We start from the raw sequence: 20,288 nt of genomic DNA, 5'->3' as shown, positions 1-20,288 counted from the left end.
TACCATTTGTAAAGCATGATAAATTGAAATGTCTATATATCTCCTGTATGAACTTTTAAATGTCTTTTGACGAATATTAGCTTGCAGACATGATTATAAGAACCGCTATAGCTACATTGAGGACGCTGATTTTTCAAGCGTATTTTGGCACCCTTGATTTTATATAAAACAAAATTGGTATACCAACAACTCGTATTCACATAATTACTTTCCACTGAAAAATGTGCAATAATATACCATATATGTAGTCAGATAATTTACGATGACACTACATTGACAATTCTTTGTTATCAATATCAGATTGTCATTGTGTACAGGTGTTACTCAGAGCTTAGTGAAGAAATGTATATTTCATTGCTTATCTGGCTTGGCTGTTAGACGCTTTTGCTCTTTAAAGGAATTAAAACAAAATGTGGGCTTAATAAGTTTTAGTAAAGTAGGATATTATCGATGGCGACAAAGTGGGCAAATTAAAACATGATAAAATGTTGGGCTCGTCCGGGATTTGAACCCGGGACCTCTCGCACCCTAAGCGAGAATCATACCCCTAGACCAACGAGCCGTGATGATGAAATGTCTGTTCCGATAATTGTATGAATGTCAAGTTTAAAGATGGATGTTGTACGTTGTAATGATGCATACCTCGCTTTATTTATTATTGCTGTATGCCTTCACCAGGTTACGTTCATGTGTATGATCCAGCGTCGCAAAATCTATGAATGACATTGAGTAAATGACGATTGACAAGATAACGTTTATAAAAAGAGCTCAAACTGAATTTATCGGTGATCATCGAAGTTACATTTGAATGGTACATGCCCATATTAGATTTTCTTTAATGTTTTCATTGTAACCGCTTCTAAAATAGAATTCCCTGATAGCAATAGCCATTTGTTGTTATTGCATCAAAATTTGTTTCCAGTTTTCTTTGGTATTTTTGTTTTTGTCATGTTTTAGTTATTATCAAAGTAGCTGTATTTGTGTTTTAAAGTTGGAATTCCACAGAACTAGGAAATGTACATATAAATGGACAGTATCATATAATTAGTCCATTAAACACTGGATCGCGCTTGTAAAAGGCAATGTTGTCATCGTGTATACTTTGTAATCTCACGTAAACTAAAGATACTAATAGAAAAGATTTGGTGTAGTTACTTTTGGACTTATAAATACAATAACATTTCGTTGTGTTTAGCGCATGAAATTTCGATTGATGACTCGAATGGAAAAACCCGCTCGTCTAGCAATGAAAGCAAAAGAGTGTTACCTTCATGGAAGCGTGAAACATTGAGTCATTCAATCAGGTATTCAGAGTGAGTATAACATTATTTCAGCTGGAATTACCATCTTGTAGTTGCAAAAACATTACCTTTACAACTAGAATTGAGGTGGTTGAAGCTTTTGTATTGCTTTCTGTCAAGTGATATTCCCAGAGACATGGTGTAAGTTCCAACAGAAGAGAGAACTTTCCGTTGAATGTTGCATAGCTTTTATCTTATATAACAAAACATTTTGCATGCTAATGTGTCTTTGCAGACCTCACCACGTGTTTATGGAATGCTCGCCTGTTTCTCACTCCAATGAAATGAATCTGTTTAATGTTATATTGTTTATAGGCTTTCTGATATAACTATATCATGGATCTCCTATATGTAAATCATAATGACCATATTGTTTTCATCATATATAGCCTTTGGTTAGTTCATATTAGGTCCTTTGATTCATTTGTTTTCTTAAAGTCGACTGTCAAGTAATTTGTATGTGTAATTAATGATTACGCATTATACCTTAAGTAAAATGTCCTCAAATTTCTTTTCCCCGTACAGCGTTACCCCCGAGAGTCGTTTATTGACGTTTTAAGGTATATCCAAATACGCTGTTCGGTTCACCCAATGCTGCACGAGCAAAGTGCTTCAAGTGGGAAGATAAATTACCTTGAATTCTCTAGCCGTGGATTGCACCATGATCAGGGTATTTTTAAAGTCAAGTCACACAGTAATATCATTAAGCAACACATTTTATTTTGGAGCATTCCACTTTGCAGGAGTTATCTTAAGCCGTAGAGTGGTCTGAATCTGAAGGTCTGATTCTGGAAGTGTGAATTTGGAGGTTTCACAATGGGCCTGGATTTTGAGCTCTGATTTTGACTGAAGTTGATATCTGGGATGCATAATCTGGGATTCAATGTGCGATTTTGTATAACCTGTGTGCCGCTGTCAGTGGTGAACATGCCTCCGATCAATATAGTCTCCCGTGGTAAAGGACCAAAACTTCAAGACCAACGGCTCTGCAGTGTCTAAGGAGGTTTTTGATGGATTCTAAACAGAATGGGCGTGTCGGGCCATTAGTTTGGACTCAGAACGGTGGGAAATCGGAACGCACTTTTCAAAGACAAGATTGCCAGCGTTTGTATTTTGCTACGATCTCTCTGAAAATAAAGAAGCTAATTGAAAAGACTCGATGTGTTTCCTCTTGGACTTTGAAATACAATGCTATTTTGTTTGGATTACCGCATGGAATTTCGATAGATGACTCGCAAGAAAAGCTCAGCTCATCTTGTAATGAAAGCAAAAGAATGTAACCTTTATGGAAACGTGAGTCACTCTCTCGGACAGAGTAGATAAAAAATATTTTGGCTAGAATTATCCTTCCAGTAGTTGCAAAAAGATTACTTATTAAACTGTAATTTAGGTGACTGAAGCATGTTCATTACTTCCTGTCGATACAACGTCCTAGAGGTTTGGTTTCATTTGGAAAAGAAGAGATTATCTATTTAATTATCTATTAGCATTCATAGTCCCTTTTTAAAGTTGTTTATATTATCATGCATGACATAAAATTGTTCATCGTATTTAGATTAGGAATGAACTCGTTTTGTATACATTAAATCAGTTATCATCTTGTCTGTGTACTTTTGATGTTGACCATGGTCATTTCATCTGTAAAGTGAATATAGTTTTAAAGATCTTTTTGCTTGTAGGATTGTTTAAGCTATCTTCTGTATCTACACTGAGGACGCTAAGTTTTCAAGCGTATGTTGTCAACCTTGTTCTTATAAATAAGTGGAATAACACCAACTCAGTCACATGATTCTTTGTACTTAAAAGTGTGAAGCAAAATCGCATACGTTGTCACATAATTTACGATGCCGTTTCATAGTCAATTAGGGAAGGACATGTATGTAATGATTATACATTTATCATCAATCTGTCATTGTACACAGGTGTTGATCGAGCTTAGTGTATAAATATATATTTCATTACATATATTTAATTCATGCAGAGACTAGCCTAGCTGTTAGACGTTTGTGCTCCTTGAAGCAATTAAACAGATAGTGAGTTTAGAAATTTAAAGTGAAGAAAAATTCAACATTATTGTATCGATCACCACAAATTGGGCAGCATAACACATGATAAACTGTTGCGCTCGTTCGGGACTTCTCGCTCCCTATGCAAGAATAACACCCCTATATCAACAAGCCGTGTTGAAAATAAGATTTTTCCGATAATAACATGCGTATCAAGTTTAATTTTGTAAGGTGTACATTTTAATGCAGCATAACTCGATTGATTTATCAATGATGTATGTGTTTACTTGGTTACATTCATGATTTATGATACTTCGTGGCCAAATCTATACATAACATTGACTGATTATAAATGACAACAACTCACTTATGAAAAGTGCCCAAAATAAACTTAGTGACGTTTCAGAGATTTAAGAATATTTCTTACAATTAAGGTAAAATTAAAATGCGCGCGCAATGGCTGGACAAAAATAATTGTAAAAGAATTGATAAAGAGAATAAACAAGTCAAATGGTTATTGCGTATTGTTTCAATGCCTTACCTGTATATTGTACTTTAAAGTCTGCAGAATTTTCACGCATCTATACTATGACGTAATTTCCTATCCACCGGTTTACAGCTACACATTGTCTTCGCAATCTAATGTGAAAAGAAATTTGACTATAAAGTGTACTGTTCAGTTTTACTTGCTTCAATATTGTGTTCTTTCGAAAGTGAACACAATCAAGCCGTATACTAATACCTTGAATTATTTGTTTTCAAAATGTAGTTCTTTTAATTTTGTTTAACAGTCTACAAATTATCAAAAAACAACGAATAAGAGATCAATTAAGTTGAAGGCTTTAATCGAAGTTTCTTTAATGTTTTGATTTCGACGGCTTATAATAGAATCCCTAAAAGCAGTACACATTTTGCTATTGCAATAAGTTTCTTTACCGTGTTGGACCGCTCCGGTGGGCTAGTGGTTTGAGCGTCCGCCTCGGATGCGGGAGGTTGGAGTTTCAATTCACGGGCGAGTCGTACAAAGGACATAAAAATGGTATTAACAGCTGCCTCGCAAATAGTCCGATAAATCAACACCACAAATCTGTGTTGATACTGATGGACGATGTTGTGGTATCAGCCCCTCATCAGAGAATCAGCATCATCACGGGTGAAAGACTGATTTATCGGCATAAATCGCTAGTCGCTCAGCATTAAGAGGTTAGATATAGGACTGGTTGACCTTGTTTCAGGATAATGTGACTGAGTGGGACATCATGCTACATGTCTGTGTCATGATGCCCCGGTGCTAGACATCACTGCGGACATCGTAGCGATATGACTCAAAAGATTGTTAAAGCTACGTTAAAAATTCAAATCACACTCACACAAACAATTATATATCTATATCTTTATCTATATCTATCTATATATATATATATATATATATATATATATATATATATATATATATATATATATATATATAATTCCTTAAGTATATATTAGGACTGATGATCCCTTGTTATATTCTCTTGTTTATAGCATCATACAATGGATAAAATCATGCATCGTGGATACATTAGATATGAACTCGTTCTCGTTTTGTAATGCTCTATCAGTTATCACATTGTGTACTCTTTATGTTGGTCACATTCATGTCATATGTAAAGTCAAATACGATTGAAATATCCATCAATCTCATATATATTGTTTAATGTCTCTTGAAGAATATTTGCAAACATCGAGACAAAGTGGACGAAGTAGAAACATGATTAAAAACGTTGGGCTCGTCCGGGATTTGAACCCGGGACCTCTCGCACCCTAAGCGAGAATCATACCCCTAGACCAACGAGCCGTGTCGAAAAAGAGAATGTGAAGATTAATGATGGAAGTTGTATAGTATAATGCAGCATATCTCTATCTTTTTATCATTGATGTATACCTGCACCAAGTTACTTTCATGTTTTATGATACAGCGTTGCAAAATCCATAGATGACGTTGGGTAATGACGACTGACAAGATAACGCTTGTGAAATGTGCTAAAACTGAACTTATCAGTGACGATCAGATGTATGATAAAGGACATTTTGTAATAGTATTTAAAGGTTAAATTGCATCAAAATACTGAAACAGACTTTTGAAACATTGATAAACAAAATATATAAATCAAATGATAAAGCTTTACATGTTCAATGCATTACATGTATACTATATTTCACGATGAGCAGAATTATGTCACGCATTCTTTGTATTTTGTTTCCATCCTTCGGCTTACAGCAACGAATAGTCTTTGCAATTTAATGCGAAGTGATATTTAGTTATGGTGGATACTGGTCAATGATACATTACTTCAATGTTATGAATTTTTCAGACATATCGCTACGATGTCTGAAAACCATTATTCGATAACAACAAAATCTACTACAACTTATTTAGCGCCATAAGAGAAACAGAAAGATCTGCATCCAATTGTTTTTGTGTGTTCCAGATTGTTGAAATTTCTGTTAAGTTTTGGGAACACTCATTGAAGAATATAGGTGTTTCAACGACTATGTAGTAATTGGTGTTGAAAGGCAATATTACTCGACTGATTAATGTGATGTATTATCTCATCGAAACAATGTAACAAATTGTTCAATTTCTACTTTCTTTGATATTATTTAATCTGAATATCGTCATGTAGATATGACGTTATTAGATGAAAGATACATACTATTGATTATCGAATTGTCATTGCTGTTTTCACTTGTCTAGACTTATACGTGACATGCGCAAGCTAATCTGCTTATCTATATTACAATTCTGACAGCTATAGAAAATGGACATCTTTAGAACTAAAACCATCATACATGGGATAAAATCGTGCGTCGCACAGAGATAAGAAATGAGTACCTTCTCGTTTTATAGCTGTTATACCAATCATCATTTCTATGTGTGCTCTTGATGATGGCCTTGATCATGTCATCAGCAAAGTTCGATGAGATTTAATTTTCAATATACCTGGTGTATATAGTTCTTAATGCCTTTTTTGTAGAATATATGTTTACAGGTTTGGTTGTACTATCGTATATAAATACAAAGAGGACGCTAATTTTTCATGCGAATATCGTCTCGTTTTCTTTTATAAATAACTGATATAGCACCAAGTCACATTCACATAATTCTTTGTATTGAAAATGTGTGACCAAATATCACACATTCAGTCACAATATTTACGATTCTATTTCGTTGTCATTAGTGCAGGCCAGGTGTCTAATGTTTAGACCTTCCTGTTACTGAATTACATGCTGAACGAGAGTTATGATACCCAAAGATATAACTAGTTCCTTTGACCAACGATTTATGCTGTCGAATACACCTGTCACTCTTTAGGCACACATTTGTCTTGCACTGATGTTTTTGTCAATATGTCATTGTACACAAATGTTAATCAGACCTTTGTGTAGATATATACTTTTAGTTACATATATGTATTAGTGCATGTGACCAGGTTTAGCGGTGAGATGTTTTGTGCTATTTGAAACAATTAAAATGAAGAGTTTAGAAAAAAGTGAAGAAAGATTCGGCATTATAGTAACGATAGAGGCAAAGTGGGCGACGTGAAACATAATAAAATATTGGGCTCGTCCGGGATTTGAACCCGTGACCTCTCGCACCCGAAGCGAGAATCATACCCCTAGACCAACGAGCCGTAGTTAAAAATTATATCTGTTCCGATAATTGCCTGTATGACAAGTTTAATAGTGTTGGCTAAACATTTATTGCAGCATACCTCAGTGGATTTTGTCATTACTGTATGGTTTTGCTAGCTTACGGTCAAGTTTTATGATACAGCGTGGCAGAATATATAAATGACATTGACATATGATAAGTGTCAAAAAACCACTTACGAAAAGTCCACAAAATGTGTCTTCGCTAAATACAACACCATCCCAGCTTCATACTGTTAAAACACTAGTTCGTTTACTGTTCTTTTTTAAAAGTTGCTTAGACATTCCTTCTTAGCAGTTAACGTTCAGGAACTAGTCAGTAACCATTGTGAGCATTGTGTAGATTTTCAGTTTCATCAGGGTCAGCTACCAAAATATAGCCATCTTAAGACGTATGAATATATCCGTTTAATTCGACCAACAGGAAATGCTTTCATCATAGCCGATCATATAAATTATTAGGACCAACTATACACTTGAACAAATAAATATATTTTCGTCATAACAATTAAGAAATGAATTATTATCTTTAGCATATTTTTTCAACACAATAATAATACCATCCCTTTATCCCAATTCAATAAAGAGATGCATAACAATATATGTTAATACTTCTAATTCAGCTTTGGGGTTCTTTAACTACTGTATTCAAATATTACATGGAGTACTTACACAAATGGTACTACCAGATGCCTCTTTTGGCGCCCAGCGTTAAGAGGTTAGTGTTAGGACTGGTCGGCCTGGTGTTAGGATAATGTGACTGGGTGGGATATCATAATACATGTCTGCGGCATGATGCCCCACTGCTAGACATCACTATAAAGTGGCACATTGCAGGTATCGAAGCGATATGACTGAAAAACTGTTAAAGCTACGTTCAAAATCAAAATCGCATCACATCACTGTTGTTTAGCGCATGGAATTCCTATAGATAACTCGGAAGAAAAAGCCAGCTTCTCTTGTAATCAATGAAACTGAGTGTTGCCTTCATGGAAATGTAAAACCTTGAGTCATTCCTTCCGGTATTTGGAGTATAAAAAAATATCTAAGCTGGAATTAACCTTCGAGTAGTGTCAAAGAATGAACTCTCCAACTAGAAATTATGGCGGCTGACGCATTTTCATTGCTGTCGATTCAACGTCCCAGAGGCATGGTATCAAATGGAACAGAAGAGATAATCGATGCTTTGAATGGTGCACTGCTGTTATATGCACCAAAAGGTTTCGCATGACAATGTGTGTAAATAATCTTTACCACGTGCCTAACGACTTTTATTAAACACTCTTGGTCTAGATTTGTAGGCGTGATTTTGGCTATGATTGCTGTAGATATTTGGAAGAAGAGACGTGTAGCATCATCTCGGATAGGTCTTCATATATTTAATTCGTTAAGTATTAGCACTGATAATCCTTTTTTACATTTCCATGCTTATATCGTTATACATGGGATACAATTGTGCACCGTAGATAGATTAGAAATGTATCTGTTTACTCTTGTTGTTGGCCATGGTCATACCATTTGTAAAGCATGATAAATTGAAATGTCTATATATCTCCTGTATGAACTTTTAAATGTCTTTTGACGAATATTAGCTTGCAGACATGATTATAAGAACCGCTATAGCTACATTGAGGACGCTGATTTTTCAAGCGTATTTTGGCACCCTTGATTTTATATAAAACAAAATTGGTATACCAACAACTCGTATTCACATAATTACTTTCCACTGAAAAATGTGCAATAATATACCATATATGTAGTCAGATAATTTACGATGACACTACATTGACAATTCTTTGTTATCAATATCAGATTGTCATTGTGTACAGGTGTTACTCAGAGCTTAGTGAAGAAATGTATATTTCATTGCTTATCTGGCTTGGCTGTTAGACGCTTTTGCTCTTTAAAGGAATTAAAACAAAATGTGGGCTTAATAAGTTTTAGTAAAGTAGGATATTATCGATGGCGACAAAGTGGGCAAATTAAAACATGATAAAATGTTGGGCTCGTCCGGGATTTGAACCCGGGACCTCTCGCACCCTAAGCGAGAATCATACCCCTAGACCAACGAGCCGTGATGATGAAATGTCTGTTCCGATAATTGTATGAATGTCAAGTTTAAAGATGGATGTTGTACGTTGTAATGATGCATACCTCGCTTTATTTATTATTGCTGTATGCCTTCACCAGGTTACGTTCATGTGTATGATCCAGCGTCGCAAAATCTATGAATGACATTGAGTAAATGACGATTGACAAGATAACGTTTATAAAAAGAGCTCAAACTGAATTTATCGGTGATCATCGAAGTTACATTTGAATGGTACATGCCCATATTAGATTTTCTTTAATGTTTTCATTGTAACCGCTTCTAAAATAGAATTCCCTGATAGCAATAGCCATTTGTTGTTATTGCATCAAAATTTGTTTCCAGTTTTCTTTGGTATTTTTGTTTTTGTCATGTTTTAGTTATTATCAAAGTAGCTGTATTTGTGTTTTAAAGTTGGAATTCCACAGAACTAGGAAATGTACATATAAATGGACAGTATCATATAATTAGTCCATTAAACACTGGATCGCGCTTGTAAAAGGCAATGTTGTCATCGTGTATACTTTGTAATCTCACGTAAACTAAAGATACTAATAGAAAAGATTTGGTGTAGTTACTTTTGGACTTATAAATACAATAACATTTCGTTGTGTTTAGCGCATGAAATTTCGATTGATGACTCGAATGGAAAAACCCGCTCGTCTAGCAATGAAAGCAAAAGAGTGTTACCTTCATGGAAGCGTGAAACATTGAGTCATTCAATCAGGTATTCAGAGTGAGTATAACATTATTTCAGCTGGAATTACCATCTTGTAGTTGCAAAAACATTACCTTTACAACTAGAATTGAGGTGGTTGAAGCTTTTGTATTGCTTTCTGTCAAGTGATATTCCCAGAGACATGGTGTAAGTTCCAACAGAAGAGAGAACTTTCCGTTGAATGTTGCATAGCTTTTATCTTATATAACAAAACATTTTGCATGCTAATGTGTCTTTGCAGACCTCACCACGTGTTTATGGAATGCTCGCCTGTTTCTCACTCCAATGAAATGAATCTGTTTAATGTTATATTGTTTATAGGCTTTCTGATATAACTATATCATGGATCTCCTATATGTAAATCATAATGACCATATTGTTTTCATCATATATAGCCTTTGGTTAGTTCATAGTAGGTCCTTTGATTCATTTGTTTTCTTAAAGTCGACTGTCAAGTAATTTGTATGTGTAATTAATGATTACGCATTATACCTTAAGTAAAATGTCCTCAAATTTCTTTTCCCCGTACAGCGTTACCCCCGAGAGTCGTTTATTGACGTTTTAAGGTATATCCAAATACGCTGTTCGGTTCACCCAATGCTGCACGAGCAAAGTGCTTCAAGTGGGAAGATAAATTACCTTGAATTCTCTAGCCGTGGATTGCACCATGATCAGGGTATTTTTAAAGTCAAGTCACACAGTAATATCATTAAGCAACACATTTTATTTTGGAGCATTCCACTTTGCAGGAGTTATCTTAAGCCGTAGAGTGGTCTGAATCTGAAGGTCTGATTCTGGAAGTGTGAATTTGGAGGTTTCACAATGGGCCTGGATTTTGAGCTCTGATTTTGACTGAAGTTGATATCTGGGATGCATAATCTGGGATTCAATGTGCGATTTTGTATAACCTGTGTGCCGCTGTCAGTGGTGAACATGCCTCCGATCAATATAGTCTCCCGTGGTAAAGGACCAAAACTTCAAGACCAACGGCTCTGCAGTGTCTAAGGAGGTTTTTGATGGATTCTAAACAGAATGGGCGTGTCGGGCCATTAGTTTGGACTCAGAACGGTGGGAAATCGGAACGCACTTTTCAAAGACAAGATTGCCAGCGTTTGTATTTTGCTACGATCTCTCTGAAAATAAAGAAGCTAATTGAAAAGACTCGATGTGTTTCCTCTTGGACTTTGAAATACAATGCTATTTTGTTTGGATTACCGCATGGAATTTCGATAGATGACTCGCAAGAAAAGCTCAGCTCATCTTGTAATGAAAGCAAAAGAATGTAACCTTTATGGAAACGTGAGTCACTCTCTCGGACAGAGTAGATAAAAAATATTTTGGCTAGAATTATCCTTCCAGTAGTTGCAAAAAGATTACTTATTAAACTGTAATTTAGGTGACTGAAGCATGTTCATTACTTCCTGTCGATACAACGTCCTAGAGGTTTGGTTTCATTTGGAAAAGAAGAGATTATCTATTTAATTATCTATTAGCATTCATAGTCCCTTTTTAAAGTTGTTTATATTATCATGCATGACATAAAATTGTTCATCATATTTAGATTAGGAATGAAATCGTTTTGTATACATTAAATCAGTTATCATCTTGTCTGTGTACTTTTGATGTTGACCATGGTCATTTCATCTGTAAAGTGAATATAGTTTTAAAGATCTTTTTGCTTGTAGGATTGTTTAAGCTATCTTCTGTATCTACACTGAGGACGCTAAGTTTTCAAGCGTATGTTGTCAACCTTGTTCTTATAAATAAGTGGAATAACACCAACTCAGTCACATGATTCTTTGTACTTAAAAGTGTGAAGCAAAATCGCATACGTTGTCACATAATTTACGATGCCGTTTCATAGTCAATTAGGGAAGGACATGTATGTAATGATTATACATTTATCATCAATCTGCCATTGTACACAGGTGTTGATCGAGCTTGGTGTATAAATATATATTTCATTACATATATTTAATTCATGCAGAGACTAGCCTAGCTGTTAGACGTTTGTGCTCCTTGAAGCAATTAAACAGATAGTGAGTTTAGAAATTTAAAGTGAAGAAAAATTCAACATTATTGTATCGATCACCACAAATTGGGCAGCATAACACATGATAAACTGTTGCGCTCGTTCGGGACTTCTCGCTCCCTATGAAAGAATAACACCCCTATATCAACAAGCCGTGTTGAAAATAAGATTTTTCCGATAATAACATGCGTATCAAGTTTAATTTTGTAAGGTGTACATTTTAATGCAGCATAACTCGATTGATTTATCAATGATGTATGTGTTTACTTGGTTACATTCATGATTTATGATACTTCGTGGCCAAATCTATACATAACATTGACTGATTATAAATGACAACAACTCACTTATGAAAAGTGCCCAAAATAAACTTAGTGACGTTCAGAGATTTAAGAATATTTCTTACAATTAAGGTAAAATTAAAATGCGCGCGCAATGGCTGGACAAAAATAATTGTAAAAGAATTGATAAAGAGAATAAACAAGTCAAATGGTTATTGCGTATTGTTTCAATGCCTTACCTGTATATTGTACTTTAAAGTCTGCAGAATTTTCACGCATCTATACTATGACGTAATTTCCTATCCACCGGCTTACAGCTACACATTGTCTTCGCAATCTAATGTGAAAAGAAATTTGACTATAAAGTGTACTGTTCAGTTTTACTTGCTTCAATATTCTGTTCTTTCGAAAGTGAACACAATCAAGCCGTATACTAATACCTTGAATTATTTGTTTTCAAAATGTAGTTCTTTTAATTTTGTTTAACAGTCTACAAATTATCAAAAAACAACGAATAAGAGATCAATTAAGTTGAAGGCTTTAATCGAAGTTTCTTTAATGTTTTGATTTCGACGGCTTATAATAGAATCCCTAAAAGCAGTACACATTTTGCTATTGCAATAAGTTTCTTTACCGTGTTGGACCGCTCCGGTGGGCTAGTGGTTTGAGCGTCCGCCTCGGATGCGGGAGGTTGGAGTTTCAATTCACGGGCGAGTCGTACAAAGGACATAAAAATGGTATTAACAGCTGCCTCGCAAATAGTCCGATAAATCAACACCACAAATCTGTGTTGATACTGATGGACGATGTTGTGGTATCAGCCCCTCATCAGAGAATCAGCATCATCACGGGTGAAAGACTGATTTATCGGCATAAATCGCTAGTCGCTCAGCATTAAGAGGTTAGATATAGGACTGGTTGACCTTGTTTCAGGATAATGTGACTGAGTGGGACATCATGCTACATGTCTGTGTCATGATGCCCCGGTGCTAGACATCACTGCGGACATCGTAGCGATATGACTCAAAAGATTGTCAAAGCTACGTTAAAAATTCAAATCACACTCACACACACAATTATATATATATATATATATATATATATATATATATATATATATATATATATATATATATATATATATATATATATATATATAATTCCTTAAGTATATATTAGGACTGATGATCCCTTGTTACATTCTCTTGTTTATAGCATCATACAATGGATAAAATCATGCATCGTGGATACATTAGATATGAACTCGTTCTCGTTTTGTAATGCTCTATCAGTTATCACATTGTGTACTCGTTATGTTGGTCACATTCATGTCATATGTAAAGTCAAATACGATTGAAATATCCATCAATCTCATATATATTGTTTAATGTCTCTTGAAGAATATTTGCAAACATCGAGACAAAGTGGACGAAGTAGAAACATGATTAAAAACGTTGGGCTCGTCCGGGATTTGAACCCGGGACCTCTCGCACCCTAAGCGAGAATCATACCCCTAGACCAACGAGCCGTGTCGAAAAAGAGAATGTGAAGATTAATGATGGAAGTTGTATAGTATAATGCAGCATATCTCTATCTTTTTATCATTGATGTATACCTGCACCAAGTTACTTTCATGTTTTATGATACAGCGTTGCAAAATCCATAGATGACGTTGGGTAATGACGACTGACAAGATAACGCTTGTGAAATGTGCTAAAACTGAACTTATCAGTGACGATCAGATGTATGATAAAGGACATTTTGTAATAGTATTTAAAGGTTAAATTGCATCAAAATACTGAAACAGACTTTTGAAACATTGATAAACAGAATATATAAATCAAATGATAAAGCTTTACATGTTCAATGCATTACATGTATACTATATTTCACGATGAGCAGAATTATGTCACGCATTCTTTGTATTTTGTTTCCATCCTTCGGCTTACAGCAACGAATAGTCTTTGCAATTTAATGCAAAGTGATATTTAGTTATGGTGGATACTGGTCAATGATACATTACTTCAATGTTATGAATTTTTCAGACATATCGCTACGATGTCTGAAAACCATTATTCGATAACAACAAAATCTACTACAACTTATTTAGCGCCATAAGAGAAACAGAAAGATCTGCATCCAATTGTTTTTGTGTGTTCCAGATTGTTGAAATTTCTGTTAAGTTTTGGGAACACTCATTGAAGAATATAGGTGTTTCAACGACTATGTAGTAATTGGTGTTGAAAGGCAATATTACTCGACTGATTAATGTGATGTATTATCTCATCGAAACAATGTAACAAATTGTTCAATTTCTACTTTCTTTGATATTATTTAATCTGAATATCGTCATGTAGATATGACGTTATTAGATGAAAGATACATACTATTGATTATCGAATTGTCATTGCTGTTTTCACTTGTCTAGACTTATACGTGACATGCGCAAGCTAATCTGCTTATCTATATTACAATTCTGACAGCTATAGAAAATGGACATCTTTAGAACTAAAACCATCATACATGGGATAAAATCGTGCGTCGCACAGAGATAAGAAATGAGTACCTTCCCGTTTTATAGCTGTTATACCAATCATCATTTCTATGTGTGCTCTTGATGATGGCCTTGATCATGTCATCAGCAAAGTTCGATGAGATTTAATTTTCAATATACCTGGTGTATATAGTTCTTAATGTCTTTTTTGTAGAATATTTGTTTACAGGTTTGGTTGTACTATCGTATATAAATACAAAGAGGACGCTAATTTTTCATGCGAATATCGTCTCGTTTTCTTTTATAAATAATTGATATAGCACCAAGTCACATTCACATAATTCTTTGTATTGAAAATGTGTGACGAAATATCACACATTCAGTCACAATATTTACGATTCTATTTCGTTGTCATTAGTGCAGGCCAGGTGTCTAATGTTTAGACCTTCCTGTTACTGAATTACATGCTGAACGAGAGTTATGATACCCAAAGATATAACTAGTTCCTTTGACCAACGATTTATGCTGTCGAATACACCTGTCACTCTTTAGGCACACATTTGTCTTGCACTGATGTTTTTGTCAATATGTCATTGTACACAAATGTTAATCAGACCTTTGTGTAGATATATACTTTTAGTTACATATATGTATTAGTGCATGTGACCAGGTTTAGCGGTGAGATGTTTTGTGCTATTTGAAACAATTAAAATGAAGAGTTTAGAAAAAAGTGAAGAAAGATTCGGCATTATAGTAACGATAGAGACAAAGTGGGCGACGTGAAACATAATAAAATATTGGGCTCGTCCGGGATTTGAACCCGGGACCTCTCGCACCCGAAGCGAGAATCATACCCCTAGACCAACGAGCCGTAGTTAAAAATTATATCTGTTCCGATAATTGCCTGTATGACAAGTTTAATAGTGTTGGCTAAACATTTAATGCAGCATACCTCAGTGGATTTTGTCATTACTGTATGGTTTTGCTAGCTTACGGTCAAGTTTTATGATACAGCGTGGCAGAATATATAAATGACATTGACATATGATAAGTGTCAAAAAACCACTTACGAAAAGTCCACAAAATGTGTCTTCGCTAAATACAACACCATCCCAGCTTCATACTGTTAAAACACTAGTTCGTTTACTGTTCTTTTTTAAAAGTTGCTTAGACATTCCTTCTTAGCAGTTAACGTTCAGGAACTAGTCAGTAACCATTGTGAGCATTGTGTAGATTTTCAGTTTCATCAGGGTCAGCTACCAAAATATAGCCATCTTAAGACGTATGAATATATCCGTTTAATTCGACCAACAGGAAATGCTTTCATCATAGCCGATCATATAAATTATTAGGACCAACTATACACTTGAACAAATAAATATATTTTCGTCATAACAATTAAGAAATGAATTATTATCTTTAGCATATTTTTTCAACACAATAATAATACCATCCCTTTATCCCAATTCAATAAAGAGATGCATAACAATATATGTTAATACTTCTAATTCAGCTTTGGGGTTCTTTAACTACTGTATTCAAATATTACATGGAGTACTTACACAAATGGTACTACCAGATGCCTCTTTTGGCGCTCAGCATTAAGAGGTTAGTGTTAGGACTGGTCGGCCTGGTGTTAGGATAATGTGACTGGGTGGGATATCATAATACATGTCTGCGGCATGATGCCCCACTGCTAGACATCACTATAAAGTGGCACATTGCAGGTATCGAAGCGATATGACTGAAAAACTGTTAAAGCTACGTTCAAAATCAAAATCGCTTCACATCACTGTTGTTTAGCGCATGGAATTCCTATAGATAACTCGGAAGAAAAAGCCAGCTTCTCTTGTAATCAATGAAACTGAGTGTTGCCTTCATGGAAATGTAAAACCTTGAGTCATTCCTTCCGGTATTTGGAGTATAAAAAATATCTAAGCTGGAATTAACCTTCGAGTAGTGTCAAAGAATGAACTCTCCAACTAGAATTATGGCGGCTGACGCATTTTCATTGCTGTCGATTCAACGTCCCAGAGGCATGGTATCAAATGGAACAGAAGAGATAATCGATGCTTTGAATGGTGCACTGCTGTTATATGCACCAAAAGGTTTCGCATGACAATGTGTGTAAATAATCTTTACCACGTGCCTAACGACTTTTATTAAACACTCTTGGTCTAGATTTGTAGGCGTGATTTTGGCTATGATTGCTGTAGATATTTGGAAGAAGAGACGTGTAGCATCATCTCGGATAGGTCTTCATATATTTAATTCGTTAAGTATTAGCACTGATAATCCTTTTTTACATTTCCATGCTTATATCGTTATACATGGGATACAATTGTGCACCGTAGATAGATTAGAAATGTATCTGTTTACTCTTGTTGTTGGCCATGGTCATACCATTTGTAAAGCATGATAAATTGAAATGTCTATATATCTCCTGTATGAACTTTTAAATGTCTTTTGACGAATATTAGCTTGCAGACATGATTATAAGAACCGCTATAGCTACATTGAGGACGCTGATTTTTCAAGCGTATTTTGGCACCCTTGATTTTATATAAAACAAAATTGGTATACCAACAACTCGTATTCACATAATTACTTTCCACTGAAAAATGTGCAATAATATACCATATATGTAGTCAGATAATTTACGATGACACTACATTGACAATTCTTTGTTATCAATATCAGATTGTCATTGTGTACAGGTGTTACTCAGAGCTTAGTGAAGAAATGTATATTTCATTGCTTATCTGGCTTGGCTGTTAGACGCTTTTGCTCTTTAAAGGAATTAAAACAAAATGTGGGCTTAATAAGTTTTAGTAAAGTAGGATATTATCGATGGCGACAAAGTGGGCAAATTAAAACATGATAAAATGTTGGGCTCGTCCGGGATTTGAACCCGGGACCTCTCGCACCCTAAGCGAGAATCATACCCCTAGACCAACGAGCCGTGATGATGAAATGTCTGTTCCGATAATTGTATGAATGTCAAGTTTAAAGATGGATGTTGTACGTTGTAATGATGCATACCTCGCTTTATTTATTATTGCTGTATGCCTTCACCAGGTTACGTTCATGTGTATGATCCAGCGTCGCAAAATCTATGAATGACATTGAGTAAATGACGATTGACAAGATAACGTTTATAAAAAGAGCTCAAACTGAATTTATCGGTGATCATCGAAGTTACATTTGAATGGTACATGCCCATATTAGATTTTCTTTAATGTTTTCATTGTAACCGCTTCTAAAATAGAATTCCCTGATAGCAATAGCCATTTGTTGTTATTGCATCAAAATTTGTTTCCAGTTTTCTTTGGTATTTTTGTTTTTGTCATGTTTTAGTTATTATCAAAGTAGCTGTATTTGTGTTTTAAAGTTGGAATTCCACAGAACTAGGAAATGTACATATAAATGGACAGTATCATATAATTAGTCCATTAAACACTGGATCGCGCTTGTAAAAGGCAATGTTGTCATCGTGTATACTTTGTAATCTCACGTAAACTAAAGATACTAATAGAAAAGATTTGGTGTGGTTACTTTTGGACTTATAAATACAATAACATTTCGTTGTGTTTAGCGCATGAAATTTCGATTGATGACTCGAATGGAAAAACCCGCTCGTCTAGCAATGAAAGCAAAAGAGTGTTACCTTCATGGAAGCGTGAAACATTGAGTCATTCAATCAGGTATTCAGAGTGAGTATAACATTATTTCAGCTGGAATTACCATCTTGTAGTTGCAAAAACATTACCTTTACAACTAGAATTGAGGTGGTTGAAGCTTTTGTATTGCTTTCTGTCAAGTGATATTCCCAGAGACATGGTGTAAGTTCCAACAGAAGAGAGAACTTTCCGTTGAATGTTGCATAGCTTTTATCTTATATAACAAAACATTTTGCATGCTAATGTGTCTTTGCAGACCTCACCACGTGTTTATGGAATGCTCGCCTGTTTCTCACTCCAATGAAATGAATCTGTTTAATGTTATATTGTTTATAGGCTTTCTGATATAACTATATCATGGATCTCCTATATGTAAATCATAATGACCATATTGTTTTCATCATATATAGCCTTTGGTTAGTTCATATTAGGTCCTTTGTTTCATTTGTTTTCTTAAAGTCGACTGTCAAGTAATTTGTATGTGTAATTAATGATTACGCATTATACCTTAAGTAAAATGTCCTCAAATTTCTTTTCCCCGTACAGCGTTACCCCCGAGAGTCGTTTATTGACGTTTTAAGGTATATCCAAATACGCTGTTCGGTTCACCCAATGCTGCACGAGCAAAGTGCTTCAAGTGGGAAGATAAATTACCTTGAATTCTCTAGCCGTGGATTGCACCATGATCAGGGTATTTTTAAAGTCAAGTCACACAGTAATATCATTAAGCAACACATTTTATTTTGGAGCATTCCACTTTGCAGGAGTTATCTTAAGCCGTAGAGTGGTCTGAATCTGAAGGTCTGATTCTGGAAGTGTGAATTTGGAGGTTTCACAATGGGCCTGGATTTTGAGCTCTGATTTTGACTGAAGTTGATATCTGGGATGCATAATCTGGGATTCAATGTGCGATTTTGTATAACCTGTGTGCCGCTGTCAGTGGTGAACATGCCTCCGATCAATATAGTCTCCCGTGGTAAAGGACCAAAACTTCAAGACCAACGGCTCTGCAGTGTCTAAGGAGGTTTTTGATGGATTCTAGACAGAATGGGCGTGTCGGGCCATTAGTTTGGACTCAGAACGGTGGGAAATCGGAACGCACTTTTCAAAGACAAGATTGCCAGCGTTTGTATTTTGCTACGATCTCTCTGAAAATAAAGAAGCTAATTGAAAAGACTCGATGTGTTTCCTCTTGGACTTTGAAATACAATGCTATTTTGTTTGGATTACCGCATGGAATTTCGATAGATGACTCGCAAGAAAAGCTCAGCTCATCTTGTAATGAAAGCAAAAGAATGTAACCTTTATGGAAACGTGAGTCACTCTCTCGGACAGAGTAGATACAAAATATTTTGGCTAGAATTATCCTTCCAGTAGTTGCAAAAAGATTACTTATTAAACTGTAATTTAGGTGACTGAAGCATGTTCATTACTTCCTGTCGATACAACGTCCTAGAGGTTTGGTTTCATTTGGAAAAGAAGAGATTATCTATTTAATTATCTATTAGCATTCATAGTCCCTTTTTAAAGTTGTTTATATTATCATGCATGACATAAAATTGTTCATCGTATTTAGATTAGGAATGAACTCGTTTTGTATACATTAAATCAGTTATCATCTTGTCTGTGTACTTTTGATGTTGACCATGGTCATTTCATCTGTAAAGTGAATATAGTTTTAAAGATCTTTTTGCTTGTAGGATTGTTTAAGCTATCTTCTGTATCTACACTGAGGACGCTAAGTTTTCAAGCGTATGTTGTCAACCTTGTTCTTATAAATAAGTGGAATAACACCAACTCAGTCACATGATTCTTTGTACTTAAAAGTGTGAAGCAAAATCGCATACGTTGTCACATAATTTACGATGCCGTTTCATAGTCAATTAGGGAAGGACATGTATGTAATGATTATACATTTATCATCAATCTGCCATTGTACACAGGTGTTGATCGAGCTTAGTGTATAAATATATATTTCATTACATATATTT

At 35.1% G+C, this 20,288-nt stretch overlaps 7 non-coding genes across 7 annotated transcripts; all 7 read right to left on the bottom strand.

Moving 5' to 3' along the window:
- Positions 1-490: 490 nt before the first annotated feature.
- Positions 491-562, bottom strand: Trnap-agg (transfer RNA proline (anticodon AGG)). The gene has a single exon. It is a non-coding gene; the product is annotated as a tRNA-Pro (tRNA).
- Positions 563-5,075: 4,513 nt separating this feature from the next.
- On the bottom strand, positions 5,076-5,147 carry Trnap-agg (transfer RNA proline (anticodon AGG)). Its single transcript has one exon. It is a non-coding gene; the product is annotated as a tRNA-Pro (tRNA).
- Positions 5,148-6,912: 1,765 nt separating this feature from the next.
- Positions 6,913-6,984, bottom strand: Trnap-cgg (transfer RNA proline (anticodon CGG)). The gene has a single exon. It is a non-coding gene; the product is annotated as a tRNA-Pro (tRNA).
- A 2,021-nt stretch (positions 6,985-9,005) lies between these two features.
- On the bottom strand, positions 9,006-9,077 carry Trnap-agg (transfer RNA proline (anticodon AGG)). Its single transcript has one exon. It is a non-coding gene; the product is annotated as a tRNA-Pro (tRNA).
- A 4,502-nt stretch (positions 9,078-13,579) lies between these two features.
- Positions 13,580-13,651, bottom strand: Trnap-agg (transfer RNA proline (anticodon AGG)). The gene has a single exon. It is a non-coding gene; the product is annotated as a tRNA-Pro (tRNA).
- Positions 13,652-15,416: 1,765 nt separating this feature from the next.
- Positions 15,417-15,488, bottom strand: Trnap-cgg (transfer RNA proline (anticodon CGG)). Its single transcript has one exon. It is a non-coding gene; the product is annotated as a tRNA-Pro (tRNA).
- A 2,019-nt stretch (positions 15,489-17,507) lies between these two features.
- Trnap-agg (transfer RNA proline (anticodon AGG)) lies at positions 17,508-17,579 on the bottom strand. Its single transcript has one exon. It is a non-coding gene; the product is annotated as a tRNA-Pro (tRNA).
- Positions 17,580-20,288: the final 2,709 nt, after the last annotated feature.

This window comes from Sinohyriopsis cumingii, unplaced genomic scaffold (genome assembly GCF_028554795.1).
Source record: "Sinohyriopsis cumingii isolate HCF-2022 unplaced genomic scaffold, ASM2855479v2 utg003322l, whole genome shotgun sequence".
NCBI classification, from domain to species: domain Eukaryota; kingdom Metazoa; phylum Mollusca; class Bivalvia; order Unionida; family Unionidae; genus Sinohyriopsis; species Sinohyriopsis cumingii.
Note: the sequence above shows the minus strand (reverse complement) of the source record. Positions and strands in the feature narration are given on the sequence as shown.